The 5206-nt window shown below is 49.0% G+C and overlaps 1 non-coding gene across 1 annotated transcript; it reads left to right on the forward strand.

The window, feature by feature from the left end:
• The first annotated feature begins 1076 nt into the window (after positions 1–1076).
• Positions 1077–1179, forward strand: LOC134938810 (U6 spliceosomal RNA). Its single transcript, XR_010181273.1, has one exon. It is a non-coding gene; the product is annotated as a U6 spliceosomal RNA (small nuclear RNA).
• The last annotated feature ends 4027 nt before the right edge of the window (positions 1180–5206 follow it).

A 5206-nucleotide genomic window follows, 5' to 3' on the forward strand; every position in this document is an offset into this window, starting at 1 on the left:
GGAAGGTGGGCTCTTCTTGGGCGGCTGCCCGAGGGGTCTCGCCTTTACAGTTGTGCCGAGCAGCGACTTGGTCGGGTTCAAACACCTGTGCAAAGTTCTATAAGTTTGATACCCTGGCTGAGGAGGACCTCCTGTTTGCTCAATCGGTGCTGCAGAGTCATCCGCACTCTCCCGCCCGTTTGGGAGCTTTGGTATAATCCCCATGGTCCTTACGGAGTCCCAGCATCCTCTAGGACGTTAGAGAAAATAAGATTTTACACCTACCGGTAAATCTATTTCTCGTAGTCCGTAGAGGATGCTGGGCGCCCGTCCCAAGTGCGGACTTCTCCTGCAAGACTTGTATATAGTTATTGCTTTAATAAGGGTTATGTTATAGTTTCATCGTTTTGGACTGGGACTATGTTGTTTGTTCATACTGTTAACTGTGTGATTGGTGTGGCTGGTATGAATCTTGCCCTTGGATTAACAAGAATCATTTCCTCGTACTGTCCATCTCCTCTGGGCACAGTTTCTCTAACTGAGGTCTGGAGGAGGGGCATAGAGGGAGGAGCCAGTGCACACCCAGAGTCAAAGTCTTTCTTAAAGTGCCCATGTCTCCTGCGGAGCCCGTCTATACCCCATGGTCCTTACGGAGTCCCAGCATCCTCTACGGACTACGAGAAATAGATTTACCGGTAGGTGTAAAATCTTATTATTATTATTATTAACACTGGCGTTAAAGATAATGTACAGCCCTTTGAAGCTTATCCAATTAGGTATATGAGCTTTGAGGTATAAATTACTATCAGAACCATTCTTTCATTAATGCGGATATGAAAGCAGCCAATTCCCACGAAAAATTGGTTGCGGCATATTTTCCTGCGTGAACCCCCCCCCCCCCCACAGAAAAATAGCCTGTAGCTCCCTCCCCCCAAAAAAAGATGTCGTGTATCAGTATAGATATCTATTACTATCCCAATGAAAAATATTTTGGCCTTTTAAAATGCTGTGAATGGCTGATTTATGCATTGACGCAGAAAAAGTAAAAAAATATACAAAATGGAAACTTTTTTCATTTATATATAAACTGGCAGTGCTTGCTTCAGCAGCAAATATACTGAAATTGGAACGATACAGTGAAGATTAGCATGGCCCCTGTGTAAGAATGCCACGCAAATTCGTGAGGCATTCCATTATTTTTTTTTATGTGGAATCACAGACCCCAATGACTTGCAGCCAAAACTATGGGGAGGTCGGTTCCAGGAGGTGCTAGTGGTCTTCCTATCTTCAAACTCTAACTGGCTTTCTCCATATTATTGCTTCCCACTCTCCCCCGAGCTCTACCTCCTGGCTTGATATTGAATCAGACTATGTTAATCTCCCAGATTTGATCCCCCTGGGCCTATCCTCAGCACACGACCCCCTGTGTCTAAATTGCTACCCATTATCAAATTGAATACCGCCCCAATTTCTCCCTTGACCTCCATTTGGCACAATCCCCTATTTGCTCCTGGATCATCTACCACAAGATTTCGTAATTGGACTTGGGTAGGGTTTAAATTCTCCCATGATTTCTCAGACCAGGGTCATTATGCCTGTCTGAACTACAACAGAAAACATCATCCCTTCAGAACACCATCAGATCCGCTGCTACCAAAGATGCAGAACCGATCACTCCTGCGGCCCCTCGGAATCAGGCCCAAAGTACCAGTCCCTAAGTTAAACCTGTGTTGTTGCAGGGATATCACCTCGATCAATACAATGCTTTATTTTTGGTTGACGTTGGAAGAAAAATGTTCACTAAATCAGCCAGGTGGCAGTGTTTCTCACTCACACTCTGCTCAGTGAGCTAGAATTCAACATACTGTATATGTGAGACTTAACGACAAGTAGCTTGCAAGTAATACCCGTTTCAGACCACCTGAGGCAGGTCGCACCTGGGAGCCTGACACGGGAGCTCCCAGGGTGTGGCCCACCTCAGATGACCCGCCGTCGCTGTCTGCAACCCGGCATATTGCCGGGTTGGTGACGTCAGCGGTGATGGCACTTGGAGATCACATGATCTCCAAGCGCCGCCCATCCACACAGTGTGAACAGGAAACAGGTCGCATCGACCAGGCTCCCGTTCATACCGCACAGCGAGCAGGGTTGAAATACTGGGTCGCTCGACCCGGGATATTTCCCCTGGCACCTTTCAGACCGCACATGAACACGGGTTATGCACGCTCATGTGCCAATAACCCGTGTTCAAAGCTGGCGGTTTGAAGGGGGTATTACACATGCATCTATGGAAATTAAAGTATGTTACACGGGTATACATAACTGAAAAATATACACATATTTAATGAGGCACTACAACAAATATTAAAGCACTGATTTGACTGTGATAAAAATCTGTTATAAAAAATAATAATCTGTGTTAAAAATCGATCTTATATTGGCCATGCTCATGTATTTTGTTTTACAAGAAGTTCCATAGAAGTGGCCACAAGAAACCTTATAAAAAATGTATGTAGCCTTAGGGATCGTTGTGCCTATAATAAGAGATGTGCACCAGACCATTTTTTGCTGGTTTTGGTTCTAATTTTCGTCCGGTTTTATTTTTGGATTTAATTTTTGATTTCGGATGCAACTGGTTTTGGTTTCGTATTTTCCCCAAAAATGTACAAAAAAAAGTTAAAATCACATAATTTGGGCCTTTATTTTTGTTCCTAGAGTATTATTAACCTCAAAAACATTATTTTCCAGTCATTTCCTCTCAATTTTGATCACCTCAAAGCTCACAATATTGCGGGTTAACTCAGACCTGATCACTGTTGTGCGAATTCACAAGGTGGCCAATTATCGATTGGCTGCACATGCGTACGGATTATAGGGGGTAATTCTGAGTTGATCGCAGCAGGATTTTTGTTAGCAGTTGGGCAAAACCATGTGCACTGCAGGGGAGGCAGATGTAACATGTGCAGAGAGAGTTAGATTTGGGTGGGTTATTTTGTTTCTGTGCAGGGTAAATACTGGCTGCATTATTTTTACACTGCAATTTAGATTGCAGATTGAACACACCACACCCAAATCTTACTCTCTCTGCACATGTTATATCTGCCTCCCCTGCAGTGCACATGGTTTTGCCCAACTGCTAACAAAAATCCTGCTGCGATCAACTCAGAATTACCCCCATAGTGCGCACGCGCGAGGCCAAATTGTGAAAAAATCCAGAAACTTTTTTGATCGCTAGGTGTACGTAAGTTGATTGACAGGAAGCGTGCGTTTGGTGGTGGAAACTGGCCATTTTCTGGGAGTGTCAGGAAAAACACAGGCATTCCCAATCGTTTTCAGGAAGGGCGTGTGATGTCATCTCGGGATGGATACAGTGTGGGTTGGATACAGTGCAGGTCGGATACAGTGTGGGTTGTATATAGTGTGGGTTGTATACAGTGGGGTTGGATACAGTGTGGGTCGGATACAGTGCAGGTCAGATACAGTGCAGGTCAAATACAGTGCGGGTTGGATTAAGTGGGGGTTGTATACAGTGTGGGTTGAATACAGTGCAGGTCAGATATAGTGCAGGTTACAGTGTGGGTCAGATACAATGCGTGTTGTATGCAATGTGGGTTGGACATAGTGCGGGTCGCATACAGTGTTGGTTGGATACAATGCGGGTTGGATACAGTGCAGGTCGGATACAGTACAGGTCACAATGCAGGTCAAATACAGTGTGAGTCGGATACAGTGTGGGTCAGATACAGTGCAGGTCGGATACAGTACAAGTCACAATGCATGTCAAATACAGTGCAAGTTGGATACAGTCAGTGTCGGACTGGGGCATGAAGGGCCCACCGGAGGGATGATGTTGTAGGGGCCCATGTTTAAGGGTGTGGCCTGGCTCCACTGGGGGCGTGGCCAGCCACCACAGACGTTTGGCTAACCATTACAGAGTACATGTTCTGTTCCCCTTGGTAAATATATAATAAACCATATTCTTGTGAAGTATAATGTAACATAAGTATAATGCATAATTCAAGTGTACTAGGAAAGAGTCTGAAACCTGATCCCTAGAGGAAGAGGAGGGCCAACAGGCCGTGGGGCCCACCGGTGGTTTCCCCTGTTCCCCTGTAGGCCAGCCGACCCTGGATACAGTGTGGGTCAGATACAGCACGGGTTACAGTGCAGGTTGGATAGAGTGTGGGTCGGATACAGCACACGTTGGATATACCAATAGTGCACTTACTGTGACAGAGGGTGCCGTCGGTGTCCTCAGTGTTAGGGTGGATGGTGGTGTCCACAGTGTGTGGGTGCCAGTGGTGTCAGCAGTGCAGGGGTGCCAGCAGTGCAGAGGTGCTGGCGGTGTCGGCAGAGCCGGATTAAGACCATGGGGGGCCCGGGGTACTTTAGACAGTGGGGCCCCTATTGAAGAGAGGGGTGGAGGGGTGGGGGGCACACCTATTAACGGGGCCTAATGCCCACCATGCGCCCTTGGGCTGGGAGGGCCCGACTATAAATGGCCACGGGCCGAGAGGGCCCGACTACATACCCACAGGCCGGGAGGGCCTGACTGTACCTACGGGCCTAGTGCCCTATCCCTGAAGGTCTAGGGAGGAAAGGATGGGGGGGGTGAGATCAGCCTCACCTGGTCCGGGTCATCTTCCATCAGGAGCACGGCATCTTCCGGCCTCTTCAGCGGCCACCGGAGCTCTTCTCCCTCCGTCCGGCTCTTCACTGCTCTTCAGCGCGGCCTCCCTCTTCAGCTCCCGCCCGGTGTCTTCTGCGCTCTTCCGCGCGGTCATTTTCTTCGGCTCCCACCCGGCGTCTGATTTCAGATGCCGGGGGCGGGGCCTATGACGCGGCGAGCACCGATTGGCTCACCGCGCCATCTTCTGATTCTCTGGCGCCCCGCGAGCCGTGATTGGCTCGCGGACGGCGCCGGGTTTGAACTCCTGCCGCCAGCGCTTCAGATTGGCTGCCAAAACGGCACCAAGTTTGAAGCGCCGCTGCCCGTCGCCACTTCCAGTCTGGTGCAGGGAAACACCTGGTCCCTGCACCGGACACCTGCCGCTTACTGACAGGTCACCGCTGTACTCTGCAGGGGACGCAGATCCCCTGTACCCTGCCGCTCTGATGTGCCCTGGAACACAGGGCATATCTCTACAGCACCACAGATTGGATCGGAAGAGAGATCCGATCTGTGGTGTGGCAGGGGGCCCTTTTGGAAAGGGGGGCCCGGGGGTAC

This window comes from Pseudophryne corroboree, chromosome 6, assembly GCF_028390025.1.
Source record: "Pseudophryne corroboree isolate aPseCor3 chromosome 6, aPseCor3.hap2, whole genome shotgun sequence".
Lineage (NCBI taxonomy): Eukaryota > Metazoa > Chordata > Amphibia > Anura > Myobatrachidae > Pseudophryne > Pseudophryne corroboree.